Source organism: Falco punctatus (genome assembly GCF_963210335.1).
Source record: "Falco punctatus genome assembly, chromosome: 9".
Taxonomy (NCBI): domain Eukaryota; kingdom Metazoa; phylum Chordata; class Aves; order Falconiformes; family Falconidae; genus Falco; species Falco punctatus.
The window spans coordinates 51,809,080-51,830,542 of NC_137589.1; positions in this window are offsets into that span (position 1 = coordinate 51,809,080).

Here is a 21,463-nt window from a genome sequence, read left to right on the forward strand (position 1 = left end):
CTAGGATTATAAAGATGAGCGTAGAGTTATGCAAACCCTCTTAAGTGAAGACCTAATGATTCACAAATGACATGAAATGCATAGGTTGAGTCATTTGTATCCTACATTCAGACAGCAGGGGATTTGAAAAGTGTAGGAAAAGAATTATTGGCCTAATAAGAAATAGGGCCAAAGTCTGTTCTGCTTTACTTAGCATAAATCTGGCAGAACCGCGCAGGAGCAAGGCAACAATCCCAGCCTGGAGGGGGGACAGCAGAGAGCAGCCCCGTGGTGGTGGCTGGGCTCTGATGGGATGGGGGGGCTGAGGGTGGGGGGGCTCAGTGCACAGGGAGACGGAGGCTGTTGGGTACCTACCTGGGAAGGGAGCACCGAGTCAGTACAGAAGTGGATTTAAAGGTAAAGTCTCTTCTGAGAGCGCCATTGACTTTGGGAGCTTTTAACTGGGCTTTAAGACACAGATGCTTACATTTTACTCCTAGAAAACAGAGCTATACCATATCCCTACTGCAACGCAGAGGCATGAGGGGCATGGACTACAGACCGTGCATAGGATGGTTTTCTCTCTTTCTCTCCTTCTATTAAATTCTCCACATTTTTTTGTTTTAAATTCATTTTCTGAAACAAGGAGAAGATGCTGCCTTAGCTTTGTCCTTGTGAATAGCAGACCTTTTTTTGATTGAAGAAATATTTTTATAACTTAAATATGCAGGTTAAAGTAATTTTTTGACAGGTAAAATACTTAGCAGTGGCCTACAGTCAATCTCTCCCCATCTCTGCTCTGCCCTCTAATTTTGCCCTGCTAATATCTCGGTGCTTTTATTTCACCAGGTCAGAGCTGCTCTGGAACTAGCTCACCTGCCAGGAGCCAACACTCTCCAGCTGAGCACAAGCAGTGAAAGCCCAGGCAGGTAAAGGAGGTCTTGGGGAAACTCCTTCAAAGCTGCCTCGTGAGAAATCCAGCCAGGACAGGGCAATGCCAGACATAAGCCACCCGCAGCTCCTGAACACTTTCTCCTGCCAGCGTTCCCAAGAGCAAGCTCTGCAAACACCACCGCCATGGGACGTCTTTGAGCCCCGTCCCCAAAAAACATCCAAAACACAAAGGGAAAACTGGAAAAGGACACAGCTGTGACTGCTTGTAGGCAAGGCACAGAAGAAACAAAGATATTATTTACTGTGAAAAAACCTTTGTCCCTCAACTAATATTTGGGGGGTGTGGGGTGTGTATGTGAAAGGGACCTTGGTCTGAAGCGGTTGGTCCTGTGCCACAGGGAGAATCTGCTCTCGTGGGGTGCAAAGCTGATATGTCACCAATGCCATGAAGCTGGAGCCCTTCAAATTACTTCAGACAAGACCTGAAGATGTGACATCAGCTTTGTCACCTGCTTCATCCAAGACTAAGCAAGTGGAGGTAAGACCAAAGTCATAATTTATCTCACCAGGGAAACCATAAGCTCAGCTACACAAACACCCGACCCCGCTCCATCCTCCTCCCAGCCTTCGACAGCAAAGCCACCAGCACTGAAGTTACCGTGTCAGGGCTGGCAGAACACTGTTATCTTCTTATCAGGAGGTAAGATGACAACCACAAATACCTTGGCCTGAAAGGCTCCTCTGCCATCGCCAGGGGTGAATATCAACACGCTTGACAAATAATCTAATTTAGGTGGATAACAGAGGACTGGAAAGGGGGATGTATAACTCGGAGCTCCACTCAGTTCCAAACAGGACAGACATTTCTCACATGAATGCAATACTGGTACAGCAAAAACATACGCACTTTTTTCTCTACTAGCACATCTGATGTGATTGAGACAGGGAGCACACAGGTCAGCAAGCAGGTTCTGTGCAATGGATACATTAATCATTAATGGGGTATTAGTATTTAAAGTCCCCAAATCGTCTTCTAACATGTAAAATAATCCCTCCTGCCATGGGTGGTTTGTTTCCTCGAGTAATCCACTCATCCTTTCCTATAATCACAGCCCATATAACTACCACAGGGACTTTTCAGAGTCAACCATATTTTGTTCTGTGATACCTATTAGACAGGGAATTCCCACCCACACCCCCCACACCCCCCTCTATGTTTGTATATCTCCAGCTAAGCTGTGGGGGGCTTTTAGAAATACCATATAACAAGTAACTGCAGTTAGTCACTCCTCCATCCATCCTTCTCCCTCCCTGGAGTATTCAACATCCTTGTGCCTCTTCCAGACACATTTAAAAGAACAATTTTTCTTGTTAAAAGTAAGGCAAGAAGTGTGAGTTTGAGTCTGACAGGTTCAGGGAGAAGCTCGCAATAAGGCAATTAGACAAGGGAAGTGCTGATTAGAAGCACCGTCACCCATAGCAAGGAAAGAAACAAATTTTAAGTAGCAGGAGGAAAAGGGAAGGGGGGATGAAAAATAGATAAAATGAAGCATTTGATAGAGCAGCATGTTGAAATACGAAGTTTATGACTGGCAAGGTCTGAGCCCAGGTGCTAGGGTTGCTCGAACCTTCTCTGGAGGTAGCTGGGCCTGGTTCCCACTGGAGGCAGGAGGCTGCCCTCGGTGGGTCCCTCCAGCTTAACAGCTTCTCATTCCCACACTGCAGTTGCCAGTCACCAGCTTCTCCGAGAGCTCCCCTCTGTAGACCAAACCAAGCCCATTTCTGCAGCCCTGTCCATCCCTCCCTCTTGCAGGAGGAGTGAACTTCTCCACTCGCTGGATGCCTGCGGTCTGAGCGAGCCAACGATGCCCCGTATTCTCAAAGTGGAGATGCTCCTCGGAGAATTGTTGGAAAGTCAAGAAAGAAAGACATTTTATGCAAATCCATTCCATGTCTATTTGACTACCTTGAGCTGGGCAAAAGGAAACCTGTGGCCCTCCTGTCACTGCGACCATCAGCTGCACTGCAAGAGGTCGTCAAAGAGCAGAGATGAGCCACTGAGAAAAGGCAGACTGCTGGGGCATGCAGACAGTGCTGCTCCAGACATGCTAATTTCAAGGAGGGTTTTTTTAAAAGTGTTTTTGTGCACCCTGTAATTCACCTGGAGCTGATAAGGCAGGGGGAGAAGAAAAGAAATAACATAACCCAAATCTTCACTGAATTGCTTTTTTAAATATATATATTCTTGGCTTTTGTCTTTCCAGTAATTTTATACAGCATCCAATAGCTGTAACATAAGCCTGGTGTAACTGTTCCAGGGAACGTACAGAGGACTGTAGACCACCCAGATCAGATAAATGTATAGCTGGATCTGCCTCATAGAGTGGTGACATCAAGCAGTAAAATATTAACAACAACACAGTAATAATAACACTACAAAATGCATCAATCTCTAGGACTGTCACTGCACTGGAGCATCTGGCTACAGCAGACCTCAGCAAAAGCTTGCTCTGGGTACAGGGGACCTCTGCTCTCAGTGTCAGGGAGGTGGCTGCAGCATGGTCTTAGTGATCCATGACGAGGCATTAGGTGAAAGGTACTGGCTCTATGGTAGCATATAAAAGGTTATATACAGTATAAAACAACACAGTAGTTAACTTACTGTTCTTTGCACAACAACTCATCCTATTGCTATGAATTGTTCCCAGCCTTTGATAACTACCCACCAAGAGCTGAGTGCACCCAACCTGGAAGCTGACCAGCGAGGGGGAATCAGGTGCTTACAACAACACACAGGCAGTAAACAGCAACACACAACGGCTGGTTATGGACACAAAGTGAGAAAGTGCTCTGCCTCTTATGGCATTTAGGTGAATGGACTGTAATTACCCAAATATTTATGGGTTCTCTTTATTGTATGAGTCACCAAGGGCTTGTGAAGGGGCAGACAATTTCCATTTTGTTTAGGGCAGAAATATCCCTGGAGACCAGGTTGATCTATGGAGCTGCCATATCAAACCCTCCTAGGAAAGGAAAAAAAAAGATAATGCATTTATTAGTCAGCTCACATTGGACTGCTCTGTGTAGAGAAGGAAAGAACTCAACTGAAAAATGCTTTTAAAACCACAATTCCATAAGCATCTGTCTCATTTCAAGTACGGCTGGGACCTTTCTGTCTCCTGAAAGGGAAGGAGAGGGTGAATTCAAATGATCTGTAGCTCTGGAGTGCTGAAGAGGAAAAAAGTAATTTCCAAATAACATAGCATCCCTGCTGACAGTGACCAGGCACAGATAACCTCCTCTGGGGAGCCAGGCTTTCCTCCAATGCTCAAGTCCTTCCCCACATGACTTGCTCTGTTGTCCCTCTGCTCTCCCCCTGGCCAAGATCAAAGCTGTAAGAAGCAACCAGAAAAGAAACAATCGTTCTCAGCCATCAGTCAAATGGAGAAAGAGGAGAAAAGGAGATGGTGGGCAAGTGATGTCAGACTCCATCAATCTCCTTTTTGTTGCATTTTAGCTAACAGTAACTTTCCCTTAAGTGTCACAGCACTGTCCAAACTAGCTGGCTGCAACAAGGCTTTTACCATCCCACACCAGGTTGACTTCCATAAGTAGCTCCTGCACCTTGCCCCAGCACAGCCACCAATCTCTTACAAGGTTTCAAAAGTTCATCTACTGCTGTTTCTCTGTCTTCAGGCCAATCCACCTGCTTCTTGCTGCTGCATCTGGATTACTTCATTCTTCCTTCTCCCAGCTCCTCTCCCAGCCAGCTCCTCTCCCAGCCAGCCCCTCCCCATCCAGGCCCCCTGCTTCTCCTGGGGGCCTCTCCTTATCTCTCCTACATCCAGGGTGCTCTCTCTACTTCTTCCAGGTCTCTCTTCATCTGCTGCTCCTCTTCCATCCCCCTTAGAGCTATTTAACTCCTCAGCAGGAACCAGCCACGGCTGCACATCATCCACACCAGCCAACCCACCGCCCCTGAAGCCAGCCCACAGCTGTACATTATCAATGTTAATTAACCTGCCTTCGTTCCTCTGTAATCCCTCTACAATTCCGCTACACATAAGTGCCACAGGTTCTGCAGGACCCTTTGTCTGGCACAGCAGGATTGGGATGCTGTGGTGGATCCCAGCATCGGCAGGGCATGGAGGAGAGGGGGCACAGGGAGTGGGAACGCTCCCTCCCACGCTGCTGTCTGCAGCCCCTGGTAGGATGTGCCCTGAGTGACGCGCAGCCTTCCTGTGCCCTCTGGGGCTGCGTCCACTCCAGACCTCCTGGCTCCTGAGTCTGTAAAGCTGTGAAAAGTAGGGGGATGAGGGAAAAAAGGAGCCCCAGAGAAGGCAGGAGCAGAAACTGCCCTGAAAGTTCCTCTTCGACCTTTGGATCACCACAGCAGCCTAGAGGCTTTGTCCGAAACGGGGCTCTCCAGCAGCACCCAGAGAGGAACGGTCCCTCCTCTGACCTGCGGGTGATGATGGCAGAGAAGAGCAGTCCCGATCACAGAGAAGCTCTCAGTCCATTGCTGAGGGTGTCCCTCAGCGAGGCTGGCTGGAGAGCAGGAGGGGTCTAACCACAGCTGTGACCAAGGCTCGCCATGGCTGGGTCTCCTGCCCAGGAGCATCTCCAGGCCAGTGCTGCGGTCACCCGCTGCCGCCGCCCCCACCCCCGCTGCCCTGGCTGGTGCTGGGCAGGGGCAGGGGAGGAAGGGCAGCGGATGGGGCAGGCCACGGTGCCAGCAGGACCTGCACGTGTGAGGCACTACGGGTCTGGCGCTGTTGAATCTGAGGATCAACATGAGAGGGAAATGGAGAATAAAGAGCAGTAAATGAGCTGGATTAGAGGAGCTGTTTTACATAGCCCTTCATTTAATCCTTTGCTTTCCTTTCATTGTTTAATTGGTTTAGTTCTTGTACTTTTAATGCTGCAGGCAGAGAGAGCCAACCTCCTCCTTTCCTTCCCTTGTCCTGCCTTTCCTTTCCTCTCTTTGCATCTCACTATCTAATCCCATTTCTCTCTTTCTCTCTCCATTTCTGTCCCTATCCCTTGTTCTCATTCTCTCCTCCAGCTTCTTTCTCTCTCTCTTCAGGCCCCATATTACTCAAGCAGCTTTTGTTAGCACTGTCAACTGCATCAGCGTGTAAGTGAAATTGTACTGTAAGTGAAGTTAAAAGTATTTCTATGGTGGGATATTTAATCATTTGAATCCTTGATAGGAGCAGCTCTTTTTATTTTCACTAGCTATAAATCCAGGCTCTATCTAATCTCTGATCTCGACGAGGAGAGAATTAACCAACTGAGTGTGTGACTAGAAAGGAGAAGGCTGGAAAGAAGGGACCACTTTATCTGAGTGTGGAGTGGAGCAGCATAGGAATAAGGCAAGGAGCCGTTCCCAGCTCCCTGCCATTCTTCTCATCGCCTTTCCCCGAGTCTACCTTTGTTCCTCCTCACCAGACACTCCAGCAGATTGAAAATGCCATTTTCCATTTGCAGTTCTTTCTTTTCTGCCTTCAGCAATTAACCCAGCCTGTGATGGTGGGGAGGAGATCTGTTTCAGACCACAGAGCCCTGAATCTTAGTTCATCTCCAGTTTGTGCTGGACTGGATGGACTCCAGGTGCGGATGGTAGCTGTGGGCTAAACCCTGCCTCAGGGGAGCCTATGCCAAGTCTGAGATCTCAGAGATTCCTCTGGTCTGCTGCAGGAGCAGCCTATACAGACGGAGGCAGTAATCATTCCTCTTCACCCGGGTCTACTTAGAGCAGATAAGAGCCTCACACAGTGTCATCCCTCCAAACCACAGTGCCAAGTGCCTTTCTTCAGACACACTGTCAGGACTCTGCAGTGGAGCCACCCATCCTACCGCTATAGTTTAAATCTCTTTATGTAAGGTGCTGCATGAAGGTATCAGAGTCACGTTTAAGCATCTTTCCTTCTTTAGCCTCTTGTTTCACCTCCAGGTATGTGGGAGGCAAACAACTTCACAGCGTATTCCCTTCTCCAGAATTCTGTTGCTGGCACCCAGCACATCTCCATCAGCCGAACAGTATAATGGAGAGCTGATCACAAATGTTCTAACTGATTTGAGACTCTTATATTTTTCCTTTCAGAATATGCTGATTTGGTGAAAGTGAAACATCCTGCTGAAATGTGCCAGTTGCAATGAAGCCCCTGGCAGATCATGGTCATCTCTAAAAACTTTCCTGCTAGGTTACAGGGATACAGGTTATGAGGCAAATGGGCAGATCCATAAGTATGGAAGTCTGCTTGGAAGGAGTGCAGTCCAGTAGCAGGATTACCTAGAGCTGCTGGAAGAACAAAATATTTCCTTCTATCCAGGGCTGAGACTGGTCCACCAAGGGAAGGTAGCAGCCAACAGTGTAGATCAAGGCAGGGATGAAACAGTGGGGAAAGGGGTGGGAGCCTGTATTCATTATCCATACATTGCCTAAGTCTTGCCAACATTTTAAGCTCTTCTTAAATCCCACAGTCCAAGAGCTCTATGCAGAGAACTGCACTCTGATTACACAGAACATATTGGCATCAATATTTACCTTGAGCATTTGTCTGAAGTATGAAAAGTGCTACAGGCGCTCGGCTTTTTGGATGCAGTTCCTTGCAAGGAACAGCCAGGCTACCCTTCCTCCTCCCCCCTCTCCCTTCCAGTTCACCAGCACTTCTTTTTTATTTCTGCGGCCTGCTTGTTTGCAAAGTCATCACAGGATATGAGACTCGCCAAAGAAATACAGCAACTCTGATGACTTGAGGGTTAGGTCCCCCATCCGTTCCCCCCCACCACTTTCAAGAGGTGCTGGGAGTCATGCATGCTGCTGGGCAGTACTCTGCAAAAGTGGACAATCAGTCACTGTCACCAAGCGGTGGGGGAGGAAGCAAGGGGGATGCCGAGTTTGCACAGAGTACTCATTGCACAGTGAGATTCACACAGCTGTTCTGCTCCCAATGTAAATATGGACAGCCCCATTCATCACTGGCCTTACTTCCTCAGCACACGTCCAGGGGAGAGGGATGATTTAGTGCCTGCAGCTGGAACAAGTACTACGTTTCCCTAAAACAGCAACATTTAAAAATGGGGAATGTTTTGCACATGTCTTTTGTGATTTTGGGGAGAAGGGAGGAGGCAATGTCAGAAGCTGTGAGCTGCAGCAGAGGCGAGGCATTACAGAGAACAATTAGCATTCTCTGTTTTGCTTTTCTCACACCCTCCATTCTCAGGGACCGACCGGAATGACAGCAGCACTGGGGATCTGCGGCCATGGAGCAGGGTTGCCCCAGGCTGCTTGCAATCTATAGATGTAACAGGAGAATGTAGTAGTAGATGAAGTGGAGGGAAGAAGAGGAACCAGGATGGCTGGAGTTGACCAACAGATGTGGAAGGATCCACTGAAATGGAGACAATGGTCCCATGAAACAAGCTGTGTGAACAAGGGTGGACACCTTCGCAGGGATCCTTGCAGACCTGCCCTCAGGCAATGCAGTTTCCCACTATCATTGAAACACTGTTGGGCTCCACCTCAGTCTTCCCTGTCCAGGGTGTTCATTTTCATGACAGCAGATGTGTCACCCCTGAGAGATGGGAAGATGGAACCTCGGTTACTGTTGAGGAGATGGGGTCTGGAGTGCTGCCTGCAGAGGTGTGGGGAGCTCAGGGCTGGACAGAGCTACAGAGGTGGCAGGGACAGTGGAGACCTTCACTTGGAGAAAGGGGTGACCTGAAGGTCTGTCATCATGTGAACTGAATGAGGGAGGAAGGTTGTGCTCTCTGAGCACCAAGAAGCTGGAAATGCTGGATGTTTGAGTCCACCGGGTGCAATGCATAGGAGCTGAGGAAGACTTTTCTTTGCCACCAAGCTGCCCCTGAGAGTGAATGGGCTCCGCTCTGGTGGGTGCAGCCTCCCATCCATGCCCTGCCACTGCAGGGAGCAGATGGAGGGAATGGAAAAGAGGCAGCCCTTACCTTTCCCTCCAGCAGCTCAGATTTGCTCCTGACATACTCAGTCAACTGTGCCGTGGCTTACTGTCCCTGCCAATGCCTGGCTTTCGCTTTTGTCCATCTTGCAGGCACGCTTCCATTCTGTGTGTGTGGTTTGCTCAGTCTGTGCTAATTACGCCCTTGACACATGCGGTAGCACTGCTTGTGTCTATAACAGCATGGAGGTGAAGGAGGTTAATTAACTCGGAGGAAGGAAGCTGAGTGTCCCTACATAACACCCCCTTCCATATGCATTAGTTTTGAAGCCTGAAGACACTGTTTAACCAAACACAGCCCATGACTTACAAACTTTCTTCTTCCCTGCCTTTCTTCCTTGTATTACTAATGCTGCCTAAGGTGGATGGCACTGAAGCTAAAGAAAAGCCTCACAGAAACAATGGCCTCTCCAGAGAAGGCAGTGCCTCATCTACAAGGCAGTTGGCCTCTTCCTGTGGAGTGCAGGCAGGATGCTCCAGTGAACAAGGTGCTGGCGTGTTTCTTGGCTGCTCTGGCTGGGAGTGATCCTCACTGTACCCGCTGCGATGGCCTTTTCTGTACAAGATGCCCATCTGTTACCCTCAGCCTGCTGGGTTCCTCCTCTCCAGTGCTCCCAGACGGCGTCAGCATCCTCTGGTGCTGTCCTTTGCTTGCATGAGCCACAGATGCAGACCTCCCAAATTTGCCTTTGCCTTGGTGGCCAGGAGCAGGGGATCCGTTGCATGCAGTCACAGGGCAGGGTGGCCCCAGCGCTCCGCAGGGAGACCTGCCACCGAGCTGCACTTGGCGCACAGGAGTTGTCAGTAGCTGAGTCCATTCAAAATATGCATCGCTTAGGGGATCTCTAAAGTAAGGTGGGACCTGATGGGATACCAAAAACTTCAGCTGCAGCTAAGAGGCATCACTTCTGCCCCACAGTGTGATCACACATGGATGTGCCTGGGTCAAGCTACACATGTGTTTCTTGGAGACTAAACCTGAGAAGTAATATGGCCTGGCAGAGTGGCACCTGCCTGGCAGTCAGGCCCCTGATTTCTGCTTTCTGTTAACACACAACCTTGAAAGACTCGCTGTCCTTCCTCCTCATCCCTCCCCACAGCCACCCCGCCCTGCAGCACACTTTATCTATTACAGTTGTAAATCCTTTGCAGCAAGCTTGCTGTCTCTCTGTTTGCACAGCACCTTGTGCTGTGGGTCTTATAGGTGCTGCTGGAATATAAACAGCAATACAGCTTTAATTATAAACCCTGCCAGGAGATGGACAGCGCAAGCCCACAGGTTTGTGTCTCAATCAAGAGATTCCACAGGGGCTACCTTCTCGGTGCAGCCCCATTTTAGTGTCTGTTGGGCGACTGGTAAGAGAGGCTAGCTATGCTCCTTTCTTTCCACTCTCAATAATTATAGGTCTCCCAGGAAAACTGGCCTTAGACTGGAAATTTTATAAAGGTTTTAAAAGACTTTATTAGAAAGGATTTGGTTCCTGTGCAATTATTAGTTTAACAAGGCACTTTGCTCACCTTCTGCACTAGAGCTGTTATTGATCACACTGCAAAAGGAAGACCTGGCAAAAATTTATACAAAGAGCAGGACACTGTCTCTGTGTTTGTATACAATAGGTACACCAGCAGGTATTTATCTGCAGTCACTGAAAAGCTCCAAGGTCCTGAATGAGTGCACAGACGTGTCTAGCTCAATATATGCACACCACACAACCCATGGGTGGAAAAAGCTAATAGTTATTGATTATATAGGTGTGTCTGTCCTGTCGGGGCATGTTCTTCTTATTCACTGATGGCAATTGAGTAACATGATCTGAGAGTTTGGGGATTAAGTGTGCCTGCCGACACCAGACAGGCCTGCCTCAAACAACAGGTAATACCTGCTTTACATCCTGCTTGCAGTTTCAACCATCTCTGCCCCAGAAAGGCTCAAGTGCCGCAGTTTGGGGTAAGGTCTGGAGTCCTACAGATGGAAAGGCTCTAGTTTGTGGCCAGAGGCTGAGTTATTAGCCCAGAAGCAGACAGAGCAGAGCTGTAAAGATTCAGAGGGTGAGACACTTGAAATTTTCCAGTGATGAGCCTTATGCACAGAAATTATTATTATTTCTTTTCATTTGCAAATTTTGCTGCTGCTCACGATGTGGAATTTCATCAGAAAGGATTCTGAAGCAAGGGTTTGGTTCAAGCTGTCAGGATCTTGAAAACAACTTTAAATTTATGATCCCTTTCAAACCCTCTCCTTGCCCTAGATGTAAAGCCCTGCTCTGATTTCCTGACCAGAGCTATCCCTTTTGTACATCTCCCCCATCCAGTAAGTGCCTGGTACTCCCAGCACCATATCTTTCCCCTCTGGATGGCAGCCTGGTACAAGCAGCCCATCTCAAAGGCTGTGACTCATGGCTGCACCAAGCACCTGCATGGTAAAGGCAGGAGGGAGAAAAGCAACTTAGGAAGGAAAAGATAAAAATCAGCTGCTTGCTGATGCCAAACCGACTCCGTTTGCAAAACAGCAGGGCTGGTCCAGGTAGGCTGTGCCCCTTCTCATATGAAAACTGGAGTAATGGAAAGATGGAAGGGGCAAAATGCTATTAAACACAGTACCAAACCCAAGCTGTCCCCTGCTCAGCACAGGGATGTGCTTGTGCAGAGTGAGGAAGGGAAGGCTGCAGCCCCCTCTCTCTCCAGATCTATCTCCCTTTCCATGTACCCCCAGAGGTTATCCCACTCCCTGCTCAGGAGGCACAGGCAGGTTTAATTTTGCACCTCCCCAGCCCTGCTGCAGCCCAAAGACTGGACTAGACTGTGAAACAGAATCGTAGAATCATTTAGGTTGGAAAAGACATTTAAGATCATCGAGTCCAACCATAAACCTAACACTGCCCAGTCCACCATGTAGACTGATCTCAGCAAATACAGAGAAAAACACAATGCAGAACAGGCTGAAGCTGCTGATGCCCTGATACACAGACAAACTCTTGAGATAGCTTAACTGAAAGGCTTGCTGCCTTTGACTTGAATACATGCTGATAAAACTGCCTAAGTCCAGAGGCTTCCTTGTGCCAGGATCACAAAATTGGATCCCCTGGACTATCCCTGCTGTGCTGGATCAGAGCTAACTCCTTCCCCTCATTAAGTTCGTAGCTTGGAGGCTTCACGGTGTCTGCGTAGCTCACAAGGTCCATGGGGAACGCATCACACCCCAATAACCGCAATGTCTTTTGGCAGGGAACAGGTTCAGTTTCAGCCAGCTGGGGATGAGTTGATCGGAAAGCTTTTGTTTGTTCACATTTTCACCAATATAAGATTTCCCCTTGGCTGGCTCTGGGTCTCTGTTTTGCTCTGTGGGAGGTTAGTCATGATGTACAGGCACCCTTCATATTTTTCTAGAGCAGTGCAGGAGACCTTTCAAATTCATGACACTGTTGGGCTGAAAACTGCAGCTAAACTTGGCTGTACAGACCCAGCAACACATGGTGAGAGATGGGAATGGAGGCAGCACTTTGCACGGTAAATCCATTTCCATCGGTTTGCATGGCAGTGGGTTTTTTCTTTTTACCCATGTGTCTTTCCCTCCCTGTGCTCGCACACCTCTCCTGCAGCAAATGACTCAGTCTGTTTACAGAGTAGGAAAGCTAATAGAAACCAGGCAGAATTCGAGCCTCTCTGGGACTGCTTTACACACTGACAAAATCATTCTTTCCTCCCTATGTTAAATATTCATGACACTCAGATTTTTAGATACAAAGGTACATTTTGTTTCTAAATGTGTTGATCCAGAATAGGCTTGTCGGCACCAGAGTTTTCTTTTCCACCCACTTTCGGAGGAAGGAAAAAAAAACCCCAACAAAAAAAAAAAAGGTGTGTGCCCCGAAAGTGATGCAGTCTGACTTCCTTTCGATCATGTCTCTTTTGGGGGTTGTTTTGATCTGGGAGCAATTTTACCATCGTATTTATGGCCTGAACTGCTATTTGTACAATGTTGGGCTTTTGTGTACATGTGAGTGTGTGTCCCTTGTACAAATAACACGTCAACATCTCCATGCTTCCCAGCCTGTAGTTAAGCCCATAAAACAAGATGCTTTAACAAAAGCCCCATATATTACTGCCATTCTGAATATTTGTAATTTTGAGACAATATTTACATAGACTGTTAAGGCTAAGCTCCTGGGCCCACTGACAGATCACAGGCAGCTGAAAGCACAATGCGTGTGCTGCAGTTTAGTGCTAAGCAGGGAAAAGGAAAAAAAAAAAAAAAAGCCAAAAATACAAGCAAGGGAAAAACCAAACAGGCTTATGTATTAACAGACACAGAAAGCAAACAGCAGAGAGAGAATCAAGTGGAAAATCATATTGTACAAAGCAATGCTGGAAGAGAACTGGATTTGGACTGGAGCTTCCAGAGAGGTGTTTCGAAGAAGGGCATCATCTTTGCCCATCACTCCACCTTTGTATTGCAAGCTAAAAGCTAGCTTTTTCAAAAACCTCAACTCCAGAGTTGAGATATGATCAATTCTTCCCTCATGAAAACATCAATAAAAATAATAATAAAAAAAAATACAGAAATTTGGTTTTCTGCTAAGATTTTTTTGTTGATTTTGTTCTTGTTGTTTAAAAACGCAGCAATGGTACAAGTTCACATCGGTTTCATTCTCTGGAATTGATCTGTGCGTACACAGTGGACAAATTGAGATATTGCAAAAACCTGGAAAAAAAATGCCCATAGTTCCCCTTCTTTTTTGAAAGAAGGAAGCTGTGCGGAAATACAGCAGCGGCTTAGGAGAGCTGGCTGTATCGCGGTGGTGCCTGCCACGTGCCAGACTGCCCGTGTTCTCCTCTCACCCATCCCTGAGCAGAGGAGATGGTTCCCAGGCAAGGAAGGGCACCTGCTGCCGTGGCAGTGCCAGGAGGCTGGGCTGTCACTGCTCAGGGCTCAGCGGTCCGCCCTGCCCCCTCACGCACGGATGGTGAGATGCTTACCCCACCACCAAGAAGCACCCTGAGATTGTCCAATAAACCACCCCTGATTGCCACTTTCCCCGAGCATGCTCAGCAGCTGGGTAGTGAGCTGTTCGTGCAAGGAGTCAGACCAGAGGGTACCTCCCCAGCCACCCAGAGCTGTGCCATGCCCCTCCTAAATCCCAGCTTCCCTCGGAGTGCTCCTTACTTTTCCAAGGGGCTTGGCCTTTCCACGAACTCTCCTGCTTTCTTTTGTGCTAATTATCATTTTCTTGGCATTATTTCGGTGGTATCTAACACATCCAGTGCACATTTAATATACGAAGGCAGGAACCAGGATGTGGCTTTGGGGTTTGGAAACAGAAATGACGAGGGAATGGACGTTCGCCTGAACACCTCCAGAACCCGGCTAACCAGGAGCGGTGTCTGAGCAAAACCTTTAAATAGGGGTAATGTTGTGGTGGCAGAGTCTCCAATTATCTACTGTCCATTGGGAAAGGTCCACCAAATTGCAGTGCCAGATCAGCTGAGCATAAAAGGCCGTCATGATCCACACCACAGAAACCACAATCAAATTAGCGTTAATTGGAAATTGCAGCTGAGAGACCAAAGACTGAATGGGCCATGAAGACTGAACTTCACGTTCTCCTCGGAGTTCTCAAATCAGCACTAAAATCACTTGCATTAAAAAGAGAATAGCTATTCTTTCTGAGTTCTTACATATTTTAAAATCTGTGATTAAGTCACATCACACTCCCATACAGGAACGGCGTTTCATCAATATTATGCATTTGCAGTGTGGTGGAAAGCCCCAGTCTGAAGCCTCACAGAAGCAGGTGCTGTACAAAGTCATGATTTCTTTCAGAATAAGCTCACAACCCACAGGTACTACCAATTGTACTGCACATTAGCAATGGGCTTTTTTATGGTTTCCATCAAATGTGGTTTGAAGCAAAATGTTCCCAACGTGCAAGGCTGCAAAAAGAGTTCCCCAGCTTCCAGTACGCCTGACCTCCTCTTCATAGTCCCCAAACTTATAAAAGGAAGGTATGATCCCTATTAAAGAGAGACCATTCCAGAGACAAAGGACTTCTGAGGACAAAGCTGTTTGATTTGAGCTGACTTCCTGCTCAATACAGTCCACACCGTTTTACTGGGTTGTTTATTGGCAGTAAACCATCACCCAGTGTTTGAGGCATGCCTTTCATCAGGCTTTGAGTCTTGGTGTGATTGCCACCTACGCATACCCTTGTTGAAAGCCTCATTGAGTATTTCCTTTCGGTGGACTGCCATCACTGGCAAAAAGTGGATCTTATTTCTGCTTTGACTTTCTCTTGGCTTTCTTTTCTAACCCTTCATCCTCTGTGTACCTTTTTCTGAGACAACGAGGAAGTTGGCCATTTACCAGTCTGGATTTGCTCCCTACGACTATGCTCACATACCAAAATCTACAATTTCACTTTCTTCACATTTCAGATCTGCCCTGTAGGAGACTATATCCCCTCTAATGTGCACAGCTTCCACGGCCCTCACCCCAGACTATCTTGTTAACCTTTTCCCTAGTGCCAACTCAGCTTAAACCCTGAGAGAGGTTTCCAGCCCCATTGCCTTTCTTCCTTGCCCTGATAGAAGGTTGGTTCTGCAATAGCACCACACTCATGCTTCCTCTGAATACTCTGTTGGTCCTGGGATCTGCTTCATATACTAATGTCAGAGCTGCTGATCTGCAGGTTACTCCCATGAACATCACTGATGGGTCCTTTTCCAGAGGAAAAGCAGTAGATCTATTCTCACTTACAGAGATAGCAATGAAACTGGCTTCTGGATGAGGAAGGTTTCACCGTAAGAGGGAGCAGAGACAAAATGAACTCATTACTGCTTTCACCCAGTGCCAGCTATTAGAAGAATTTAACTGTTTTAGTGCAATTGGCCTTTTTCGTTATGTATACAGGCTTCATGATGGACGAGTCGTTAAAAAATAAATACAGAAGTAATGATGGTAGCAATCACAGAAAGCAATTTTCAGATATAATAAAGAGTCTCCTGGATGTGTACAGCCTGCGCTACACTATTGATTTCTTCCTTTCTTTATTGCACTTCACTCCTCTTAGTTCACTGAAGCCCCAGCCCCAGTGCTGCCTAGCCTGCCAGCCAACAGCTCTGACGAGCAGCCATGAATTATTAACATGCAGGAGCCCTTTAATTGGATGAGCTGCAATTAATAATTCATTGGAGGTGCTTGCAGAGAGAAGGAGGGAGGGAAAGCGGGGGAGATGCTGTTGCTGGGAATTGGGCCCACAGTATGGGAGCAAGTGGGAACCTGAGATGTTCCAGCTGAAGCCCCCAAATGATTGCTGTGTGCCTGGCTGTGAGAAGAATGAGGCACAGCTAGCAGAGACCTGCCCGGGAGAATGAGAGAGGCTTTCAGAAGTGTGACCCGTCCCTTCCAACCCAACCCATTCTACGATTCTATGATGTGATTCTATCATTTGCAGACAGTGTTCTCACCACATCAAATACATGGCACCATGCCTAGAGTTTGCAACATGGGGAGCCCACAGCAGGGTACAGAGCTCAGCAATAAGCCTGTCTCTCACCTGTGTCACCAGTGCTCTTTGAAACAGCTCCAGCATCTCCTCCCAGTTGTGGTTTCCCTCCCTGTGAATGATGCAGAAGCAGCGCAGGGTGGGCATGCAGGAGCAAAGCTGTTGCGCTCATCATACCACCAGACTCCGCTTTCAGGGCTCCAACAACAAATTAATACTGCTTGGCCATGCACAGTCTTGCTGGCTTCCAGCTGACAGGCAAGGCCACAGACCATTAATGTTAATTAATATTTACATTACAGTTGTGCCTGGAGGGCTCAATCAGGTCTCTATTGTGTGACATCCTACAAACATATTGAGGATCAGGTCCCCTCTTGTGCTGCTCAGTCCACAAACACATAGAGAGACACGTTCCTCTGCCTAGAAATAGCCTTTTTCTTTTGCTTTTCATAACTTGTATTTTTTATGGCTTCAGTAAAGAAGCCTGGATGGCTATTAAAAAAAAATGAAGAAAAGAAAATAGGAAAAACAAAGCAAGATTTAGTGCTTGCAGAAGTAGCAGAAACGACAATTCCATACCAATTTCTTTGCTGTGCCCCTAACGTGTGGATAAAAGAGGCATACTCGTCCTGGCACACACAGACCATTAATGTATCTGAGACACGGACAAGTTACTGGGTCATTTAGCCTGACTGCTTCCTTCCTATACATTGCCAAATCTCCAGCTATTGTCCCTGTCCTGACCCTAGAAACAGGAGGTGCGTGACTGAAGTCTGTCTTCCAGACGCACATCACATGCCTTCATGATTTCAATGTGTCAAAAGGCTGGAAAACCTGCTACATCTTCGTGGTAAATAAGACCCTTTGCCCTCTAGGACTCGTTAACAGGCTGTGCACCGCTGGAAAAGGAGACATGATTTCTGGGAAAGCACACACAGAAATCTGTCCCGGTTTTCCCATGTCACTGAAGTTGTGGGGATAGCCAGGATCAACAGTGACTGTTCCCCTTTTGCACCAGCTCTGCTCAATCCTTTGATGCTGTGCTTTTCCTCTGAAAAAAAAAAAAAAAAGGCAAGGCTGGGTTTGCGGTGTCAATTTTCTCTCCAGGAATCAGCTTGAGACTTCTTTCCTCAGTCTTTGCCACTCCACTATTGCTTCGTCCAATCTGTGCATCTTCCCCATACTCTCTGGTGTCTTTAATTAACCTATATCGTACCTCCAAGCACAGGCTTGAAGCCAGAGTAATAAGTAATTTGCATAGTCTTGTGAGTATAGATATGCTCTAAATCTCAAACCTGCTTCTGCTCCTGGCTTCATCTAGGAAATAGAGGTAAGCGCGGCAACATCTGTATTGCGGCTCAGCTGCTCCATTAGCAAGCGGGGCAGGTGGGGCCGAGCTTTCACCTCTCCCATCTGCTACCGGGACGTAACAAGGCTTTGATTCACTGAAGGGCTCATTCTTCAATGAAAAACACTGGAATGTTTGTGCATCTACTAGGAGCCTTAAAGATAAACAGAGACTTAAATCCTTTTCTGAACTAAAATATAAACAAATGCACAACCCTGCCGGTCTGTAAGGATCAGGCCTGGAAGAGAGTTCTTATCTGTCCCAAATGGGCTAAGTAATGATACAGCTCTGATTTTATAAGCTGCTGGCAAGCGTAGGCCAGCCTATCTTACGTGAATACGAGACGTGAGAGAGATGAGAAACAGCTTGCTCTTGCATTGCCTCTGATTTTCTTATTCCTTCAAGTATCACTGCATCAAAAGATATTCTTAATTGTTTCAAATTTACTGACCATACAGATGAACAATTTAGTTGGAAGAGTTCCACAGTCTTTAGAGTTTCCAAATTCCATGATTTTTTTAATATTTAATCCCACAAACTGTGCCGTGTAGAAACCTGCCTGAAGATTGGAATGAGAATAAGGAATTTAGACCGATTATTTTTTTAGTTGAAATAATTTAATCTCCTTGTGTCTCAGTTTCCCCAGTTGTTCAAGTGCCATAAGAAGTTGTCTCCCATCTTCACAGTGGGAGTCAGAGTCTTAATGAAGAGGTTCCACGCACTGTGAATGAGAGCAGCTATACGGCCACTCAGAGCATTAATGTTATTATAGGAGTACCACGGGGACCCATTCAGGATGGAGTATCGTCTTTAAGAGAGAGATGTGGAGTCTCTTCGCTTCTGCAGGTTAACGGCTGACCTTTTAATGTTACATCTGCACAGTTTGATACAGTGCAAATGCGTTGATCGTTTAATATGGTAAACAGAAAGAGTTTGGTAGAAAATTATGTTCTTTTAGCTGTGACACAATGTTTATTTCCCCCGTTTGGCTAACTCCTTTTCCTTTTTGCAGTAAGCAGGCTCAGGCTATGCAAGGCTGGGTTAAGGATTCCCCTGAGCTAGAAGTGTGGCCGCACAAAACCTTTTTCCACTGTAAAAGCTAATTAAAAATTTCTTGCCTCTGGCTGCCCTTGTGTTGCAACTCTTCACCCCCTCACCTGTGCATTTATCTGGGGGTTATGCTGCAAACCACATCACAGAAGTGATCCATGTTTAAAAACCACCAAACACCTGCCACTCATATCCTGCTTGATCATTTCAGGAAAGGTATCCTTTTAAAAAGGATACTGGCAACGCGCAGCATGGATCTAAACACCATCATACTCCGCGCTTGTCTGGAGTCCTGCTTGCCTCTTGTTCTGCTGTGGTAGGGAAGTTTGCTCAGACAAAGCGGATCTTCTTGATACGTGTGTGTGCAGGAAAGGAGCATGCCTCCAGAACTAAATTACAGGCAGTTCGTGGAAAAAGATGATCCTTCAGGCATCTGCAAAGGAGCAGCGGGAGATGAGTACCACAGGAGTGCCTCTGCTCTGTGGGGTGATATGTTATCTATTACATAGACCTCTTCCACGGATATTTTCCCCATCCATATAGAGTGTTGTTACTCAATAGCTTATGGCTATGAGGGGTGCATTGGGAGTTAAAAGATGGAGCTTTCCTCTGGGCGACAGTGTACAGGATCTATTCCTGCTATCATAAGATATGAGCTATAACAAATGGGTCTAGCATGGCTGATCCATCACTGGACAGAGTGTGACACTGGCTCTGGGGCAGCAGTCAGCCTAATGCAGGTGAGCCTGAGTGGCTCTAGGCTCTGCTGCTGCCTGTTAGGACAGACCTCATCAGTTATGTTTAGCTTGTGGGATTTCCAGTACTGTCCAAAGAAGATAAGGCAAACTGTCCTTGAGACAAAAGCTGTGGTCCCTGTATTGCACATTCAAGGGGACAGACCCGAAGCACAGACTTGCACAAGGCTGCCCTTTTTGTAAGCAGACCAAACTCTGAGCTTGGGCTGCCCTCAGATCACATCGGTTCTTGCAGCAGATGATTCTAGGAACCTTCTGGGTTCTCCTTTCTATGGAACACCAGCTCCTGCAGCCAGATGATATGGAGATTGATGGATGGAATATCAGCTTGTCCTCAAAGTAGTCCTTGGAGTTACTTCTACATAAATATGAGCCCATAGACTCAATAAGAGCAAGTCACTCAGTACCAAAGAGGATGGTGCTCCCTACCACAACTTCCTCTTATTTGTAACAGCCATAGTACATCTCTGCTCTATTGCAACTAGAAATATCTAAGCAGGGCATGAAGAAAGCTGCAGCAATTAGTGGTCAGAAAGAGAAAGAGACAAAGAAGGAGGGCAAAACCTTGCAGATAAACCCTTTCCCTCTCGGAAACTGTAGACACCAGTAGAGAAATAGGACCATGGGAGAGGTCTTTCACCCCACTGTAAAGGACAGCAGGAAAGAAAGTCTACAGATCACACAGTGGTCCCCTAAGCAGCTTTAACTGAGTGGAACAAATCTCTTAAGAAAAACAATTTTCTTAACTTTGATCTAGATGTCCCACTATCTAAGGTCCCACTAGTTTGGTTCTCATCCCAGCAGATCACTTTCAAAGGGAAGTGAAGTGGTCCCAAAACACTCCCTGGAAGTGGAGGGGGAATTGCACATATGTATGCATATGAAGAAGGAGTTTCAGCAGCTCATCGTAATGCTGAATATAGAAAAGAAAAGGGGGAAAAAAAAGAAAAAAGAAAGAAAAGAAAAATAATTCTATCCAGTGAAGCTTCTGCAGCAGGAACAGAGTTCATTTCTCTCCAGCTCTGGGGAGTGAAATGTATTCAGCTCACACAGGCCACTTCAGCATCTTTTTTTGTTTTTTATCTTTCCGACGTAGGAGAACAAATTTAACAATGAGATTCCTTTTCTGTTTCCTACATGTGGAATAATTAAATTTGCATCTCACTCTGTAGTTGGATCTGCTGTTTGAAGAGGAATGTATCAATTGGACATAAGCCCAATGCGTTCTGCTCTGCAAATAAGGCAGTTTGCAAAAAAACAAGGCATAATCTCTCACCCAGGCAATAATCACAGGAAAATCATCCCTCACTGACAGCTCTCTTCAGGGCTTGATTCATATTCTTGCTGGTGAAAGAGCATGAGGGAGGGGGTGTAAGGGAAGCAGACTTTTGGCATCTCCTTGTGGCAACCTTCATCAGAAAAGATGCGGGTTCCGGATATGGGACTGAATTTTACTGCTGCAGTCATCAGTGACAGAGCGCTCTGATTTTCTGCAGGCAGGTTTCACAAGAAATTGTACACCTTCTGACTTAAGACTTTTCCCAAGCCCACTGAAACCATGGGAAACATTCCTGATGGCTTCGATCAGTGTCGTGTGAGGCCAATGGAGAAGGATTTTCAGTGAAACTACAGGTCTTGTTTTCAGGGGGTTTGTTACCTGCCACTAGGTGCTCAGCACTCCACATGCTGAATCATTCAGAAAAATCTATCCCTTCCAGCCTCATCTGGCTGGCTGGATATCCCTCACTTCCCTGATCATCAAGTCTGTTCAGGTAGCTTTCAAGAAACAGCCTCCCTGTCACCGCCTTCCTTGCCTGTAAATAGTGTAATTCCTTTGCCTTCTCCCCATCAAGCATCTTCACTCTGGTATTCCCTGCCTGTGACATTTACTTCAACCATTTTCAGAAGCTGATGCCCCTTTTGAATCCCACCTACTGTTCTTATGTCCAGAAG